Below are 20,584 nucleotides of genomic sequence, written 5' to 3'. Positions count from 1 at the left end.
TGAAATATTAAACTAAGAAAACTATAAATACTGCAGTTCTAGAGTTACAGATATACAATTAAGCTTTGCATATCAGTGCTGTATAACCCAGGGAATGTACTTTTTTTTTTTTATAATTGAATAGTAATGGAAATCATGAACTGTTTTTCAGAGGTCATAGATCAAATGAGCAGTAGAGTTTTTCTCACAGAATGGTTCTTTCACATAGAAAGCAGTGTGTGCTGCAGGTTTAGCAAATGGCCCATCATTTGTATCTCCAGTGTCTGTTGAAGTGTACAGTATCTGTGTGTGTGCATGACCGTCGGTGCTCTCTGCTCACTCGGGTTCAGAGGTACAGGGAGGAGGCTCAGCAGGAGTAGAGGCAGCTGCTTCATCACAAACATGCCAGGTGCAGGCGGTAAAGGCCCTTTCTGTTTCCTCTCAACCCTCCTGCCAAAGCCATAGAACTCTGCCGAGGTGAACCAGACAACACAATATAGACATTTTTCCCTGTTCCTACATGGAAACACAAGATCAAACGGGCATTTTTTTTTGGCATAAATATGTATATCATATCGGACTCAGTTTGTTCCTGTTATTGTTTTTGCACTGTACTTGTCATCCATTCCAGTGAAACGATGCAGAAGGTTGTAGGTTGTGCAATAGTGCCATCTAGAGGTGAAGTAACATCACACTGCCCGTGCTCTTGTCTCGTCACGGTGTTTGCGTGTTTCTCCCTCTCTGCACACTCATGGGAATGTGCTGTCAGGCAGGACTCAGCGTTATATTCACAATATGTGGAAAATATATTGATATTGAATGTTCAAATATGAGGATATGTATAATGTATAGGTTGACTTTGCTCTACCTACACTTCTGGCAGAGCAGCAGTTGCAATGCGAACACATAATTAAACGGTGTATTTATAGGAACAGATTTCTTGCCTATGGCAGACAAAGTGATTTTAAACGTGTAAAAGGTTTCATTCACAGATGATTTATTACTATCACACCCTGGAGACTTTATAAAGAGCACTGCTGCAAAAGCAGCCTAAACAAACTTGTACAGTAGGTCACGCTGGTTTAGTTTTTCATCAAAATGCTTTTTTTCTTTTACTATTATTTTTGAAAACGTTACAGCACTGGTGGACATTTCCTACCAAATAAGAACTAGACACTACTGTTATGTAGTGGTTAATTGGAAAACTGTTTTATCACGAATTTCTTATTTAGAAATAATTAAAATTTTATTTGATGTTTTTTTTTTTTTTGGATGGATACTGTTATTGCAGTGATGCTGTAATTAAACTGTCTTCACCCCAGTAGAATAATTGCATGACTCCATCACTGAAGTGGAGGGTTTGCTTTGGAGGGGAAACGCACAGTGTCTCTTTAGTAGCATGGTGGTTGGATCCCACATTTGTTTCTTATGTAACATTGTAAATAGCTGCTAAGACAGCATATCTATTGGACAAGCACATATTATACATACTTTGCACGTGCAGTATTTAATAGAAAGCAGTGTGTGCTGCAGGTTTAGCAAATGGCCCATCATTTGTAAGCTCTGTCTGGACTATATCACTTTTTGAGGTCATCCTTCTTTCTGTCAGTCTGCCTTTTTATCGATGGCACAAACATATGTCACATCATGGAACACATGAGTGCTCCACAGCCAGCGCTGCTCAACACAGCAGGGAACTGTTCTTGCGTGGGTAAAGTCATAGGAGAGAATAGGTTTCAGAACGCAGCGGTGCTGTTATAAGCGAAGGGCTGATAAGTAATCAGACTTCTTTTCCCATAACCAGTTGAGTCGCCCCTTCTAGCCAATAGAAAGAATGCAGGATTAAAATATTTGTTCACTAGCTTCATTTTTTGACCTCTTTTGACAAGAGTACGGTATTTCCTGGAGCCTTTTGCATATGGATAAACCTAGTATCAGTATACAACTGATATGTGAATCCATTTATCAAAAAAGAACGCCTCTTCTTACTCTTTCTTACCCAAACAAAAACGGTTTGACAAATACATTTCTCCCTAAGCTGCCTTAAGTCTCCTTTATACCGACAACACAAAAACAACAACAACAACTTATAATATAAGCCTTAAGCATCACAGCTGACAAGTGTTTGTTGTGTCCAAATAACTGCAATAGTACCTGAACTGTGCAGAGCCACAACTCCCGGAGCAGTTGCTGCCACCTGTGTCACCATCACCCCGTAGCCAAACTTCTCGCAGCTGCTCACCTACAGAAAACACACAGAAATCTCATACCCCTAGAAATATTTCAGCCTTTCACTATCACAGTTTTTGGTTATCAGGTAAAAAATGAATGAGAGTTTGGAAAAAGGATGGAAAAGGTTTAGGTCAAATGTAGTACTAATGTATCATAAAGGGAGATGTGTAAGTAAATCTGGGATTCTGGAAAGGCACAACATAATGTAGTTAAACATGCTGTGGAGAATTTAAATTGTAAATTGATATTGGAGTGTGCAGGCCCTTCATTAATTACAACACAATGCCACAACTAAAAATAGACAAAATATAATTACATTCCATAATTAAAGTGTAATGCCAAACTAGAGAAGCAATTACAATGGTGCGTAAACAATGGCAGTAAATTAAGCCCACGGGGGATCAGCTAAGGTTTGCAGCAAGCCTGAGTGTTTGTGTGTTTACAATTTGAATCTTAGACTCAGACCCTGTGACAAGGTCTGTGAAAACCACGTTTTTATGCCTGAAATACTACAGTACTACACTCCCACCAGATGAGCTCATGCAGCCTGTCACGAACCGGGACATACAACCATGACAAAACAGGAGATGCACACACAATTTATTGTGTTATTAATTTAGATCAACTGTGCTAATATAGTATACCAAAATGAAAACAATAACTCAAATTTCAGATATTTGAGGTTGTGCTGAAAATAATGGTGCCAAATAAGGCAAGAAAAACATATTTTAAAGGTGAAATATAGAGGTAAAATCAAAAATAGTCAAGAACGGCCAATTATACCCTGGACCACAGAGGGTTAAATTTGAAAACGGTTTAAAAAAAAACATCCCCATTCTAAAATGTCATGTGACAATCTGATTCATGAAGAGTGATGATGTCACAAGGACATGTGATGATGTCACAAGGACATGTGATGATGTCACAAGCACATGCCTTTGAGCCTTTGAAGTTTTTCTATAAATAGGGGTAAGGAGCAGCAAGTTTTAGTCAGTTTGTTCGCAGCCTTCAAACGTTCGACCAGAGCTATATTTGAAAGTATTTGTAAACCTCTGTAACATCACGCTCCAAAGCCCTGTGACGTTTCTGTGTTCTGTGACGTTGTCCCAAAGAAAGACCTTTAAATGCGATAAATAGCCTAAACGTTTTCGTTTATGACTAGTTTACCGTGTTATGACTGTGAACAGGGGGGAAGTCGCGCAAGAGAAATGTCGACCAAAACAATTGCAAGTAAGCCAAAGTCAGTTCCTAAAAGTCAACCCGCAGGTGTTTCCACCACCATCAGACCCTCCACTTCTGTAAGACCTCCATTAAGAATAACTGATGCAAAGAAAACCGCTCGGGTGGGAAAAACTCAGAATGGAAGACCGGCAGCTGTGAAACAGCCCCCGAAGAGGGATATGAAAAAGAATGTGGACAGTAAACTGGTCAGCTTAATTACAAATGAAATTGTATACAGTGGAGCGACTGTGTCATTTGATGACATCGCAGGGCAGGATCTGGCAAAGCAAGCACTTCAAGAAATTGTCATCCTTCCTGCCTTAAGACCTGATCTCTTTACTGGTCTGAGAGCTCCTGCACGTGGCTTGCTTTTATTTGGCCCACCAGGAAATGGGAAGACCATGCTCGCCAAAGCAGTTGCTGCAGAGTCTAATGCAACATTCTTCAACATCAGTGCTGCTAGTTTGACCTCCAAATATGTGGGAGAAGGCGAGAAGCTCGTACGAGCACTCTTTGCAGTTGCAAGAGAGAGACAGCCCTCAGTAATCTTCATCGATGAAGTGGACGGCTTGCTCTGTCAAAGGAGGGAGGGGGAGCACGACGCCTCTCGCCGTTTAAAAACTGAGTTCCTCATTGAGTTTGACGGGTTGCAGTCAGGAAAGGATGACAGAGTACTTGTAATGGGAGCAACGAACAGGCCCCAGGAGCTCGATGAAGCAATATTAAGGCGCTTTGCAAAAAGAGTATATGTGACCTTACCCGATGAGAAGACAAGATTTACGCTGCTGAAAAATCTTTTGGGAACGCACGGGAGTCCACTGAGCCAAGACGAACTGTCCTGTCTTGCAAAAGTGACTGAAGGATATTCAGGGAGCGATTTGACAGCATTAGCCAAAGATGCTGCACTTGGCCCAATAAGAGAGTTGGCACCAGAACAAGTCCGTGTTATAGCTGCTGCTGAGGTGCGCAACATTAAGATAAAAGACTTTGAGGATTCTCTGAAGCAAATCAAACCAACTGTTAGTCCAGCAACTCTTAACATGTACACCAAATAGAACAAAGATTTTGGTGGTCCTTCTTCAATAAATCCAAATCCAGTCAGGCTGGATGAAACAGAGTGCAAAAATAAAGAGCTTCTTCAAGAGAAAGAGCAACAGGAAAAAGAAAAAAAACGTATTCTCCAGGACTTGGAGAGAAGAAATCTACAACTGAACAAATTAATACAATGAAGGACAGAACACCTGAACTGGAAGGAGAAGTATTGGAAAAACGACGTTCAAAGATGCAGCGTAGGATCAATGAAATGGCGAAAAAACACTCAGAGGTCATTAATGAGATGTTGTTGAACTCAGACAACTTGAAGTGTGAAAACGCTGAAATGCTTGCACAAAAGCAGCAACAAGAGAAAATAAATGAAGACCTGCAGCGTAAGCTTCAAGAAATCACAAGAAGAAATGAGCAGTTAGAAAAGATGCACAAGGAAAAACAACAGCAAAATACAGACAAGTGCAATCTATTAAAAGAAATGGAGCAAAGATGCCAGAAACTTGAGAAGGAAGTTGAAGAAACAACCGATCAGTTGAGAACCCTCATCCTAGAGAAAAAAGTGGTCGTGGAAAAGCTCATGGAAAAGAAGAAAAAACGTTTCCGCTTCTTCTGGAGGAGGGACACTCCTGCTTTTTCTACTCTTTCTATTTTTTCTACTGCTGACGTCACCTCGTCTCCCTCCACCTCTGTTCCATCTTAATTTTCACCTCTCCTCTCCCCTTCTCTCCTAACACTTCTTCCCTCTCTCCTTCATCTTTTTTCACCCCAACCAGTCCCGGCAGTTGACTGCCCCTCGTGAGCCTGGTTCTGCCGGAAGTTTCTGCCCGTTTAAAGGCAGTTTTTCTTCCCCACTGTCGCCTAGTGCTTGCTCAGAGGGGATTGTTGGGGTTTTCTCTTTTCTTTTTTTTCCCCTTCTTATTACCATTTTCCTTTATTTACCGATTTGTTTTGTTTACTTTTCTTTTACGTTGTTTCTTTATTTACTTGTTTAACTTTTTTTCAACTTATGTAATAAACTAATAAACCAATTGAATTTATCCTCTGCGTATTTTACATCTAATCTTTAAAGAATATTTCCAAAACATTTTCAAACATCACGATCTGTCTTTTGTTTGCTTGTTAAAACCCCGTAAATGGTGAAGTAAAAACCCTGTGATATGGTTTAAAACATCAAAATAGACTAAACAACTAGTCTAAAACTAAGAGACACAGGATAAAGTTGGTGTGAAGGTTTCAGTCTGTGAATGAATCTAAGCACCATCACCTTAACTTTAAATTCATCTCTGTTACCCTCTTTGTGACTGAACTCTGACCGTGAGCACCACAGCCACTGCGCACCAGTCACACACACTTTAAATCCATCACAGTAAACCAGTTAGTTTACCTCAGTTTGTTTTGCAGCACATTTCACAACATGCAAAAGCATAATGTGCCATGTACAGACTCAAAATCTGATTTAAAAACATGAGGACTGACCTGTAAGCTTTACATTTACAGTTTATCACATACCACTGAGCAGTTCTTACCTGTAATTCTAAGCCCTCTTCTTCCTTTTCTGGTTTAAAACATCAAATTAGACTAAACAACTAGTCTAAAACCAAGAGACACTTAAATATTAAGTTAAACCTCTGGGGTTGCCGGACGCGCCGGCGCGTCAAAATCACATGACCAATTTAAGACGACACAGCTACAAGATGCAGCGATTCAGAGGCTGTATCCCAATTCAGGGTCTGCAGCCTTAAAGGCCGCATTTTAAGGCCGATTACGTCACCATGCCAGTCTCCTATTGCCAGAGGCTGAAGTGTGTGTGCAGTCACCAGGTGATAATCTGATATCGTCTACTTCCCCACTGATGTTAAGTAATATGAAAAAAATAATGAATCCCACCTTAGGCCGAATGTGTGACTCTCTTCGTAGTGGAAGAGAGAATGAATCTTCCCATCCGAATTCACGGCAATCAGTCTGTCAATCAAATCCTGTGGAGTAAAATGAGAGGCTTTGAACAAGAATGCACCGGATAGGGTGCAAAACGAAAACTGTGTGGAAATTTACAATGGGTAAGGTGGAGAACGTATATCAGTCTCAGTGTGAGAGGGTTTATTTGAATGCGTTTGAAGTAAAACAAATGGGTGGGTGGTGTTTGGAGGCCAAATAAAAAGTGCAAACATGCCCTCAGATGGATGACAAAAAAAAACTGCAGTGTGTGGAAAAGAAGAAGAAGAAAAACACTTACAGGTATGGAGGTTGGCATCTCCCTCAGGGTGTATTCGCTTTTGTTGGCCAAAGACTGTCGGCCCAGCAGTTGCCACACCGACTGGGAAGAGGAGAGGAGGTTGACCAAGTACAGGAAGGACTGAAGAGGAAAGTAAATACAGCAGCTGTTAGAGAGAAAAAATGTATTTGCTTTTAAAGACCATTGTGAATGCATTTGTGCACGTCATGGATTGATCAAATCCTAACACATAATAATAATATAACACTATTCAACTACAAACACTACCGATAATATGACAAATAATATCTGTAGTATTCAAAGCAAAACAAAATGTAAAAAGAATTTATGATTGCAAAGATAAAACATGGTTTACCACACTCTCAAAACTGAATAAGACATATATTCTGAGCAGAGTGGTTGAGCAGAAACCTATTGCAGCCTGAAGAATATTAAACTACAGGAAAGCTCCCTGCATTTTTCACTGGGTCTGGTAGAACAGGGAAAACATATCATCAAAAGCATCAAAGGAAAAAAAGAGAGACACTTGCACAAACGAGCTACAACTTAGATTATATTAAACAGCTTCAAAGAAACGTAAAGAAAAAAACAAGATACGATGGATTTTTTTTTCTAAAATAGAAATATCTATACTTTCATGTGTCTTCTGATGTTTCTGTGCATGTGTGAACTTATCTTCATATGTACTACCAAACCTCCTACTGTACTTAGCACAGATTAAAGCAAAGACTCGAGTTAATTCACCAAAGTGCTGGTGTGTGTATATTTAGTTTTCCTTTGACCTCAGCATATATGTATAACCCACTGATAAGGCAGACTTTAAAGTCGCCTGTGGCAGGACACAGTTTACACATCACTGGCTGTCCGTATTCACTTGGCTAGTCTCTCTGAGAGAGATGACTTGGCTGCTGTCAGAGGCCAAGCATCAGACACACACAGACAGGCTCACGCTGGAGCTTGTTGAAGCTTTCCTGAGAGAAATTCTGCCAAAAACATAACTAAAAATGCAGTCTTATGAAAGTAAGGCTTATTTGCCCAGACACCCATAAACCAATCAGCAAAAAGCCTTTCTTGTTAACAAAATCACTATTGCCAGTTTCTTAAATATGAATATTCACAAGTGAATTTTCTACATGGCTGCTGGTATCACAGCAACACATGGACCACTATTCTGAGTCCTGGGTTAATAATAATTGGAATCAATTTAATTTTAATCAATTTAAACACCTTTGTAACCAGTGAGCTAAAAACATGATGGAAAAGCAAAACTTCTAAGAGATCTGTGTCTGTACTATTATGTAGATATCTAAAAATTGGGGCATTGTGGGCTCCAGGAAGTTTCTCCTTCTCCCTCTCTCTCACACACACACGCACGCACATACATACAATACCTTAATGCAACTCCTATCTGTGGGGTCAATGGGAGTTGGTTTGGGACGGACCACTCTGATGTCGTCACTGCTGCACTCAAGAACAGACCATAGCTCTAGTACCAGGGCCCGAATAAAGCCTGAGACAGAACACGGAGAAATTTGTTGTACCAAACATTTATTTGAAATAGCAGCAACTAAAATTATTAACAGTGCTTTAATAAATAAACGACTGACTTTGTTATTGTGTGCAATCTTTTAAAGAAATCTGTCTTTGCATTGCTGGCACCGTTTTGATTGGAGGATTTGAATCTCAGGAAGGAAGGAATTTATAATGCCACTCCCTTTGATCCCATTTAATCTCTTCCCTGTTGCACTTTGGCCTGTCAGTAACTACATTTGAATTTTGCAGCTCAAGCTTGCACATAAAGGCTGGATAAAAACGTTAATGCAATCAAAATGTACGCAGCCCTCGCTGGAAAACTGGGGATACAGTACAGTACATAAATGATGAAGCAAAGACAAAACATTAGTGTCATGGAAGAAGAAATAGTCAGTGCATCACGGGAAGCTCCCAGCAATAAAACCTGCATTTGTATTGACACATAAACCTTAATTTGTGAGCAATTTTCAGTGTATTTCAGTTAAATTAACGAGACAAATATAACAAAAGGGATTTTATACTTAGAAGAAGAATATGAAATTGAAATATTAAACTAAGAAAACTATAAATACTGCAGTTCTAGAGTTACAGATATACAATTAAGCTTTGCATATCAGTGCTGTATAACCCAGGGAATGTACTTTTTTTATATAATTGAATAGTAATGGAAATCATGAACTGTTTTTCAGAGGTCATAGATCAAATGAGCAGTAGAGTTTTTCTCACAGAATGGTTCTTTCACATAGAAAGCAGTGTGTGCTGCAGGTTTAGCAAATGGCCCATCATTTGTAAGCTCTGTCTGGACTATATCACTTTTTGAGGTCATCCTTCTTTCTGTCAGTCTGCCTTTTTATCGATGGCACAAACATATGTCACATCATGGAACACATGAGTGCTCCACAGCCAGCGCTGCTCAACACAGCAGGGAACTGTTCTTGCGTGGGTAAAGTCATAGGAGAGAATAGGTTTCAGAACGCAGCGGTGCTGTTATAAGCGAAGGGCTGATAAGTAATCAGACTTCTTTTCCCATAACCAGTTGAGTCGCCCCTTCTAGCCAATAGAAAGAATGCAGGATTAAAATATTTGTTCACTAGCTTCATTTTTTGACCTCTTTTGACAAGAGTACGGTATTTCCTGGAGCCTTTTGCATATGGATAAACCTAGTATCAGTATACAACTGATATGTGAATCCATTTATCAAAAAAGAACGCCTCTTCTTACTCTTTCTTACCCAAACAAAAACGGTTTGACAAATACATTTCTCCCTAAGCTGCCTTAAGTCTCCTTTATACCGACAACACAAAAACAACAACAACAACTTATAATATAAGCCTTAAGCATCACAGCTGACAAGTGTTTGTTGTGTCCAAATAACTGCAATAGTACCTGAACTGTGCAGAGCCACAACTCCCGGAGCAGTTGCTGCCACCTGTGTCACCATCACCCCGTAGCCAAACTTCTCGCAGCTGCTCACCTACAGAAAACACACAGAAATCTCATACCCCTAGAAATATTTCAGCCTTTCACTATCACAGTTTTTGGTTATCAGGTAAAAAATGAATGAGAGTTTGGAAAAAGGATGGAAAAGGTTTAGGTCAAATGTAGTACTAATGTATCATAAAGGGAGATGTGTAAGTAAATCTGGGATTCTGGAAAGGCACAACATAATGTAGTTAAACATGCTGTGGAGAATTTAAATTGTAAATTGATATTGGAGTGTGCAGGCCCTTCATTAATTACAACACAATGCCACAACTAAAAATAGACAAAATATAATTACATTCCATAATTAAAGTGTAATGCCAAACTAGAGAAGCAATTACAATGGTGCGTAAACAATGGCAGTAAATTAAGCCCACGGGGGATCAGCTAAGGTTTGCAGCAAGCCTGAGTGTTTGTGTGTTTACAATTTGAATCTTAGACTCAGACCCTGTGACAAGGTCTGTGAAAACCACGTTTTTATGCCTGAAATACTACAGTACTACACTCCCACCAGATGAGCTCATGCAGCCTGTCACGAACCGGGACATACAACCATGACAAAACAGGAGATGCACACACAATTTATTGTGTTATTAATTTAGATCAACTGTGCTAATATAGTATACCAAAATGAAAACAATAACTCAAATTTCAGATATTTGAGGTTGTGCTGAAAATAATGGTGCCAAATAAGGCAAGAAAAACATATTTTAAAGGTGAAATATAGAGGTAAAATCAAAAATAGTCAAGAACGGCCAATTATACCCTGGACCACAGAGGGTTAAATTTGAAAACGGTTTAAAAAAAAACATCCCCATTCTAAAATGTCATGTGACAATCTGATTCATGAAGAGTGATGATGTCACAAGGACATGTGATGATGTCACAAGGACATGTGATGATGTCACAAGGACATGTGATGATGTCACAAGCACATGCCTTTGAGCCTTTGAAGTTTTTCTATAAATAGGGGTAAGGAGCAGCAAGTTTTAGTCAGTTTGTTCGCAGCCTTCAAACGTTCGACCAGAGCTATATTTGAAAGTATTTGTAAACCTCTGTAACATCACGCTCCAAAGCCCTGTGACGTTTCTGTGTTCTGTGACGTTGTCCCAAAGAAAGACCTTTAAATGCGATAAATAGCCTAAACGTTTTCGTTTATGACTAGTTTACCGTGTTATGACTGTGAACAGGGGGGAAGTCGCGCAAGAGAAATGTCGACCAAAACAATTGCAAGTAAGCCAAAGTCAGTTCCTAAAAGTCAACCCGCAGGTGTTTCCACCACCATCAGACCCTCCACTTCTGTAAGACCTCCATTAAGAATAACTGATGCAAAGAAAACCACTCGGGTGGGAAAAACTCAGAATGGAAGACCGGCAGCTGTGAAACAGCCCCCGAAGAGGGATATGAAAAAGAATGTGGACAGTAAACTGGTCAGCTTAATTACAAATGAAATTGTATACAGTGGAGCGACTGTGTCATTTGATGACATCGCAGGGCAGGATCTGGCAAAGCAAGCACTTCAAGAAATTGTCATCCTTCCTGCCTTAAGACCTGATCTCTTTACTGGTCTGAGAGCTCCTGCACGTGGCTTGCTTTTATTTGGCCCACCAGGAAATGGGAAGACCATGCTCGCCAAAGCAGTTGCTGCAGAGTCTAATGCAACATTCTTCAACATCAGTGCTGCTAGTTTGACCTCCAAATATGTGGGAGAAGGCGAGAAGCTCGTACGAGCACTCTTTGCAGTTGCAAGAGAGAGACAGCCCTCAGTAATCTTCATCGATGAAGTGGACGGCTTGCTCTGTCAAAGGAGGGAGGGGGAGCACGACGCCTCTCGCCGTTTAAAAACTGAGTTCCTCATTGAGTTTGACGGGTTGCAGTCAGGAAAGGATGACAGAGTACTTGTAATGGGAGCAACGAACAGGCCCCAGGAGCTCGATGAAGCAATATTAAGGCGCTTTGCAAAAAGAGTATATGTGACCTTACCCGATGAGAAGACAAGATTTACGCTGCTGAAAAATCTTTTGGGAACGCACGGGAGTCCACTGAGCCAAGACGAACTGTCCTGTCTTGCAAAAGTGACTGAAGGATATTCAGGGAGCGATTTGACAGCATTAGCCAAAGATGCTGCACTTGGCCCAATAAGAGAGTTGGCACCAGAACAAGTCCGTGTTATAGCTGCTGCTGAGGTGCGCAACATTAAGATGAAAGACTTTGAGGATTCTCTGAAGCAAATCAAACCAACTGTTAGTCCAGCAACTCTTAACATGTACACCAAATAGAACAAAGATTTTGGTGGTCCTTCTTCAATAAATCCAAATCCAGTCAGGCTGGATGAAACAGAGTGCAAAAATAAAGAGCTTCTTCAAGAGAAAGAGCAACAGGAAAAAGAAAAAAAACGTATTCTCCAGGACTTGGAGAGAAGAAATCTACAACTGAACAAATTAATACAATGAAGGACAGAACACCTGAACTGGAAGGAGAAGTATTGGAAAAACGACGTTCAAAGATGCAGCGTAGGATCAATGAAATGGCGAAAAAACACTCAGAGGTCATTAATGAGATGTTGTTGAACTCAGACAACTTGAAGTGTGAAAACGCTGAAATGCTTGCACAAAAGCAGCAACAAGAGAAAATAAATGAAGACCTGCAGCGTAAGCTTCAAGAAATCACAAGAAGAAATGAGCAGTTAGAAAAGATGCACAAGGAAAAACAACAGCAAAATACAGACAAGTGCAATCTATTAAAAGAAATGGAGCAAAGATGCCAGAAACTTGAGAAGGAAGTTGAAGAAACAACCGATCAGTTGAGAACCCTCATCCTAGAGAAAAAAGTGGTCGTGGAAAAGCTCATGGAAAAGAAGAAAAAACGTTTCCGCTTCTTCTGGAGGAGGGACACTCCTGCTTTTTCTACTCTTTCTATTTTTTCTACTGCTGACGTCACCTCGTCTCCCTCCACCTCTGTTCCATCTTAATTTTCACCTCTCCTCTCCCCTTCTCTCCTAACACTTCTTCCCTCTCTCCTTCATCTTTTTTCACCCCAACCAGTCCCGGCAGTTGACTGCCCCTCGTGAGCCTGGTTCTGCCGGAAGTTTCTGCCCGTTTAAAGGCAGTTTTTCTTCCCCACTGTCGCCTAGTGCTTGCTCAGAGGGGATTGTTGGGGTTTTCTCTTTTCTTTTTTTTCCCCTTCTTATTACCATTTTCCTTTATTTACCGATTTGTTTTGTTTACTTTTCTTTTACGTTGTTTCTTTATTTACTTGTTTAACTTTTTTTCAACTTATGTAATAAACTAATAAACCAATTGAATTTATCCTCTGCGTATTTTACATCTAATCTTTAAAGAATATTTCCAAAACATTTTCAAACATCACGATCTGTCTTTTGTTTGCTTGTTAAAACCCCGTAAATGGTGAAGTAAAAACCCTGTGATATGGTTTAAAACATCAAAATAGACTAAACAACTAGTCTAAAACTAAGAGACACAGGATAAAGTTGGTGTGAAGGTTTCAGTCTGTGAATGAATCTAAGCACCATCACCTTAACTTTAAATTCATCTCTGTTACCCTCTTTGTGACTGAACTCTGACCGTGAGCACCACAGCCACTGCGCACCAGTCACACGCACTTTAAATCCATCACAGTAAACCAGTTAGTTTACCTCAGTTTGTTTTGCAGCACATTTCACAACATGCAAAAGCATAATGTGCCATGTACAGACTCAAAATCTGATTTAAAAACATGAGGACTGACCTGTAAGCTTTACATTTACAGTTTATCACATACCACTGAGCAGTTCTTACCTGTAATTCTAAGCCCTCTTCTTCCTTTTCTGGTTTAAAACATCAAATTAGACTAAACAACTAGTCTAAAACCAAGAGACACTTAAATATTAAGTTAAACCTCTGGGGTTGCCGGACGCGCCGGCGCGTCAAAATCACATGACCAATTTAAGACGACACAGCTACAAGATGCAGCGATTCAGAGGCTGTATCCCAATTCAGGGTCTGCAGCCTTAAAGGCCGCATTTTAAGGCCGATTACGTCACCATGCCAGTCTCCTATTGCCAGAGGCTGAAGTGTGTGTGCAGTCACCAGGTGATAATCTGATATCGTCTACTTCCCCACTGATGTTAAGTAATATGAAAAAAATAATGAATCCCACCTTAGGCCGAATGTGTGACTCTCTTCGTAGTGGAAGAGAGAATGAATCTTCCCATCCGAATTCACGGCAATCAGTCTGTCAATCAAATCCTGTGGAGTAAAATGAGAGGCTTTGAACAAGAATGCACCGGATAGGGTGCAAAACGAAAACTGTGTGGAAATTTACAATGGGTAAGGTGGAGAACGTATATCAGTCTCAGTGTGAGAGGGTTTATTTGAATGCGTTTGAAGTAAAACAAATGGGTGGGTGGTGTTTGGAGGCCAAATAAAAAGTGCAAACATGCCCTCAGATGGATGACAAAAAAAAACTGCAGTGTGTGGAAAAGAAGAAGAAGAAAAACACTTACAGGTATGGAGGTTGGCATCTCCCTCAGGGTGTATTCGCTTTTGTTGGCCAAAGACTGTCGGCCCAGCAGTTGCCACACCGACTGGGAAGAGGAGAGGAGGTTGACCAAGTACAGGAAGGACTGAAGAGGAAAGTAAATACAGCAGCTGTTAGAGAGAAAAAATGTATTTGCTTTTAAAGACCATTGTGAATGCATTTGTGCACGTCATGGATTGATCAAATCCTAACACATAATAATAATATAACACTATTCAACTACAAACACTACCGATAATATGACAAATAATATCTGTAGTATTCAAAGCAAAACAAAATGTAAAAAGAATTTATGATTGCAAAGGTAAAACATGGTTTACCACACTCTCAAAACTGAATAAGACATATATTCTGAGCAGAGTGGTTGAGCAGAAACCTATTGCAGCCTGAAGAATATTAAACTACAGGAAAGCTCCCTGCATTTTTCACTGGGTCTGGTAGAACAGGGAAAACATATCATCAAAAGCATCAAAGGAAAAAAAGAGAGACACTTGCACAAACGAGCTACAACTTAGATTATATTAAACAGCTTCAAAGAAACGTAAAGAAAAAAACAAGATACGATGGATTTTTTTTTCTAAAATAGAAATATCTATACTTTCATGTGTCTTCTGATGTTTCTGTGCATGTGTGAACTTATCTTCATATGTACTACCAAACCTCCTACTGTACTTAGCACAGATTAAAGCAAAGACTCGAGTTAATTCACCAAAGTGCTGGTGTGTGTATATTTAGTTTTCCTTTGACCTCAGCATATATGTATAACCCACTGATAAGGCAGACTTTAAAGTCGCCTGTGGCAGGACACAGTTTACACATCACTGGCTGTCCGTATTCACTTGGCTAGTCTCTCTGAGAGAGATGACTTGGCTGCTGTCAGAGGCCAAGCATCAGACACACACAGACAGGCTCACGCTGGAGCTTGTTGAAGCTTTCCTGAGAGAAATTCTGCCAAAAACATAACTAAAAATGCAGTCTTATGAAAGTAAGGCTTATTTGCCCAGACACCCATAAACCAATCAGCAAAAAGCCTTTCTTGTTAACAAAATCACTATTGCCAGTTTCTTAAATATGAATATTCACAAGTGAATTTTCTACATGGCTGCTGGTATCACAGCAACACATGGACCACTATTCTGAGTCCTGGGTTAATAATAATTGGAATCAATTTAATTTTAATCAATTTAAACACCTTTGTAACCAGTGAGCTAAAAACATGATGGAAAAGCAAAACTTCTAAGAGATCTGTGTCTGTACTATTATGTAGATATCTAAAAATTGGGGCATTGTGGGCTCCAGGAAGTTTCTCCTTCTCCCTCTCTCTCTCACACACACACGCACGCACATACATACAATACCTTAATGCAACTCCTATCTGTGGGGTCAATGGGAGTTGGTTTGGGACGGACCACTCTGATGTCGTCACTGCTGCACTCAAGAACAGACCATAGCTCTAGTACCAGGGCCCGAATAAAGCCTGAGACAGAACACGGAGAAATTTGTTGTACCAAACATTTATTTGAAATAGCAGCAACTAAAATTATTAACAGTGCTTTAATAAATAAACGACTGACTTTGTTATTGTGTCCAATCTTTTAAAGAAATCTGTCTTTGCATTGCTGGCACCGTTTTGATTGGAGGATTTGAATCTCAGGAAGGAAGGAATTTATAATGCCACTCCCTTTGATCCCATTTAATCTCTTCCCTGTTGCACTTTGGCCTGTCAGTAACTACATTTGAATTTTGCAGCTCAAGCTTGCACATAAAGGCTGGATAAAAACGTTAATGCAATCAAAATGTACGCAGCCCTCGCTGGAAAACTGGGGATACAGTACAGTACATAAATGATGAAGCAAAGACAAAACATTAGTGTCATGGAAGAAGAAATAGTCAGTGCATCACGGGAAGCTCCCAGCAATAAAACCTGCATTTGTATTGACACATAAACCTTAATTTGTGAGCAATTTTCAGTGTATTTCAGTTAAATTAATGAGACAAATATAACAAAAGGGATTTTATACTTAGAAGAAGAATATGAAATTGAAATATTAAACTAAGAAAACTATAAATACTGCAGTTCTAGAGTTACAGATATACAATTAAGCTTTGCATATCAGTGCTGTATAACCCAGGGAATGTACTTTTTTTTTTTTTATAATTGAATAGTAATGGAAATCATGAACTGTTTTTCAGAGGTCATAGATCAAATGAGCAGTAGAGTTTTTCTCACAGAATGGTTCTTTCACATAGAAAGCAGTGTGTGCTGCAGGTTTAGCAAATGGCCCATCATTTGTATCTCCAGTGTCTGTTGAAGTGTACAGTATCTGTGTGTGTGCATGACCGTCGGTGCTCTCTGCTCACTCGGGTTCAGAGGTACAGGGAGGAGGCTCAGCAGGAGTAGAGGCAGCTGCTTCATCACAAACATGCCAGGTGCAGGCGGTAAAGGCCCTTTCTGTTTCCTCTCAACCCTCCTGCCAAAGCCATAGAACTCTGCCGAGGTGAACCAGACAACACAATATAGACATTTTTCCCTGTTCCTACATGGAAACACAAGATCAAACGGGCATTTTTTTTTGGCATAAATATGTATATCATATCGGACTCAGTTTGTTCCTGTTATTGTTTTTGCACTGTACTTGTCATCCATTCCAGTGAAACGATGCAGAAGGTTGTAGGTTGTGCAATAGTGCCATCTAGAGGTGAAGTAACATCACACTGCCCGTGCTCTTGTCTCGTCACGGTGTTTGCGTGTTTCTCCCTCTCTGCACACTCATGGGAATGTGCTGTCAGGCAGGACTCAGCGTTATATTCACAATATGTGGAAAATATATTGATATTGAATGTTCAAATATGAGGATATGTATAATGTATAGGTTGACTTTGCTCTACCTACACTTCTGGCAGAGCAGCAGTTGCAATGCGAACACATAATTAAACGGTGTATTTATAGGAACAGATTTCTTGCCTATGGCAGACAAAGTGATTTTAAACGTGTAAAAGGTTTCATTCACAGATGATTTATTACTATCACACCCTGGAGACTTTATAAAGAGCACTGCTGCAAAAGCAGCCTAAACAAACTTGTACAGTAGGTCACGCTGGTTTAGTTTTTCATCAAAATGCTTTTTTTCTTTTACTATTATTTTTGAAAACGTTACAGCACTGGTGGACATTTCCTACCAAATAAGAACTAGACACTACTGTTATGTAGTGGTTAATTGGAAAACTGTTTTATCACGAATTTCTTATTTAGAAATAATTAAAATTTTATTTGATGTTTTTTTTTTTTTTGGATGGATACTGTTATTGCAGTGATGCTGTAATTAAACTGTCTTCACCCCAGTAGAATAATTGCATGACTCCATCACTGAAGTGGAGGGTTTGCTTTGGAGGGGAAACGCACAGTGTCTCTTTAGTAGCATGGTGGTTGGATCCCACATTTGTTTCTTATGTAACATTGTAAATAGCTGCTAAGACAGCATATCTATTGGACAAGCACATATTATACATACTTTGCACGTGCAGTATTTAATAGAAAGCAGTGTGTGCTGCAGGTTTAGCAAATGGCCCATCATTTGTAAGCTCTGTCTGGACTATATCACTTTTTGAGGTCATCCTTCTTTCTGTCAGTCTGCCTTTTTATCGATGGCACAAACATATGTCACATCATGGAACACATGAGTGCTCCACAGCCAGCGCTGCTCAACACAGCAGGGAACTGTTCTTGCGTGGGTAAAGTCATAGGAGAGAATAGGTTTCAGAACGCAGCGGTGCTGTTATAAGCGAAGGGCTGATAAGTAATCAGACTTCTTTTCCCATAACCAGTTGAGTCGCCCCTTCTAGCCAATAGAAAGAATGCAGGATTAAAATATTTGTTCACTAGCTTCATTTTTTGACCTCTTTTGACAAGAGTACGGTATTTCCTGGAGCCTTTTGCATATGGATAAACCTAGTATCAGTATACAACTGATATGTGAATCCATTTATCAAAAAAGAACGCCTCTTCTTACTCTTTCTTACCCAAACAAAAACGGTTTGACAAATACATTTCTCCCTAAGCTGCCTTAAGTCTCCTTTATACCGACAACACAAAAACAACAACAACAACTTATAATATAAGCCTTAAGCATCACAGCTGACAAGTGTTTGTTGTGTCCAAATAACTGCAATAGTACCTGAACTGTGCAGAGCCACAACTCCCGGAGCAGTTGCTGCCACCTGTGTCACCATCACCCCGTAGCCAAACTTCTCGCAGCTGCTCACCTACAGAAAACACACAGAAATCTCATACCCCTAGAAATATTTCAGCCTTTCACTATCACAGTTTTTGGTTATCAGGTAAAAAATGAATGAGAGTTTGGAAAAAGGATGGAAAAGGTTTAGGTCAAATGTAGTACTAATGTATCATAAAGGGAGATGTGTAAGTAAATCTGGGATTCTGGAAAGGCACAACATAATGTAGTTAAACATGCTGTGGAGAATTTAAATTGTAAATTGATATTGGAGTGTGCAGGCCCTTCATTAATTACAACACAATGCCACAACTAAAAATAGACAAAATATAATTACATTCCATAATTAAAGTGTAATGCCAAACTAGAGAAGCAATTACAATGGTGCGTAAACAATGGCAGTAAATTAAGCCCACGGGGGATCAGCTAAGGTTTGCAGCAAGCCTGAGTGTTTGTGTGTTTACAATTTGAATCTTAGACTCAGACCCTGTGACAAGGTCTGTGAAAACCACGTTTTTATGCCTGAAATACTACAGTACTACACTCCCACCAGATGAGCTCATGCAGCCTGTCACGAACCGGGACATACAACCATGACAAAACAGGAGATGCACACACAATTTATTGTGTTATTAATTTAGATCAACTGTGCTAATATAGTATACCAAAATGAAAACAATAACTCAAATTTCAGATATTTGAGGTTGTGCTGAAAATAATGGTGCCAAATAAGGCAAGAAAAACATATTTTAAAGGTGAAATATAGAGGTAAAATCAAAAATAGTCAAGAACGGCCAATTATACCCTGGACCACAGAGGGTTAAATTTGAAAACGGTTTAAAAAAAAACATCCCCATTCTAAAATGTCATGTGACAATCTGATTCATGAAGAGTGATGATGTCACAAGGACATGTGATGATGTCACAAGGACATGTGATGATGTCACAAGCACATGCCTTTGAGCCTTTGAAGTTTTTCTATAAATAGGGGTCAGGAGCAGCAAGTTTTAGTCAGTTTGTTCGCAGCCTTCAAACGTTCGACCAGAGCTATATTTGAAAGTATTTGTAAACCTCTGTAACATCACGCTCCAAAGCCCTGTGACGTTTCTGTGTTCTGTGACGTTGTCCCAAAGAAAGACCTTTAAATGCGATAAATAGCCTAAACGTTTTCGTTTATGACTAGTTTACCGTGTTATGACTGTGAACAGGGGGGAAGTCGCGCAAGAGAAATGTCGACCAAAACAATTGCAAGTAAGCCAAAGTCAGTTCCTAAAAGTCAACCCGCAGGTGTTTCCACCACCATCAGACCCTCCACTTCTGTAAGACCTCCATTAAGAATAACTGATGCAAAGAAAACCACTCGGGTGGGAAAAACTCAGAATGGAAGACCGGCAGCTGTGAAACAGCCCCCGAAGAGGGATATGAAAAAGAATGTGGACAGTAAACTGGTCAGCTTAATTACAAATGAAATTGTATACAGTGGAGCGACTGTGTCATTTGATGACATCGCAGGGCAGGATCTGGCAAAGCAAGCACTTCAAGAAATTGTCATCCTTCCTGCCTTAAGACCTGATCTCTTTACTGGTCTGAGAGCTCCTGCACGTGGCTTGCTTTTATTTGGCCCACCAGGAAATGGGAAGACCATGCTCGCCAAAGCAGTTGCTGCAGAGTCTAATGCAACATTCTTCAACATCAGTGCTGCTAGTTTGACCTCCAAATATGTGGGAGAAGGCGAGAAGCTCGTACGAGCACTCTTTGCAGTTGCAAGAGAGAGACAGCCCTCAGTAATCTTCATCGATGAAGTGGACGGCTTGCTCTGTCAAAGGAGGGAGGGGGAGCACGACGCCTCTCGCCGTTTAAAAACTGAGTTCCTCATTGAGTTTGACGGGTTGCAGTCAGGAAAGGATGACAGAGTACTTGTAATGGGAGCAACGAACAGGCCCCAGGAGCTCGATGAAGCAATATTAAGGCGCTTTGCAAAAAGAGTATATGTGACCTTACCCGATGAGAAGACAAGATTTACGCTGCTGAAAAATCTTTTGGGAACGCACGGGAGTCCACTGAGCCAAGACGAACTGTCCTGTCT

The sequence above is a fragment of the Rhamphochromis longiceps genome, linkage group LG14, assembly GCF_057381845.1.
Source record: "Rhamphochromis longiceps isolate RC_006_pf linkage group LG14, R_longiceps_female_GT1.1, whole genome shotgun sequence".
NCBI classification, from domain to species: domain Eukaryota; kingdom Metazoa; phylum Chordata; class Actinopteri; order Cichliformes; family Cichlidae; genus Rhamphochromis; species Rhamphochromis longiceps.
The sequence above is the reverse complement of the archived record's forward strand: the minus strand, read 5'-3'. Positions refer to the sequence as shown.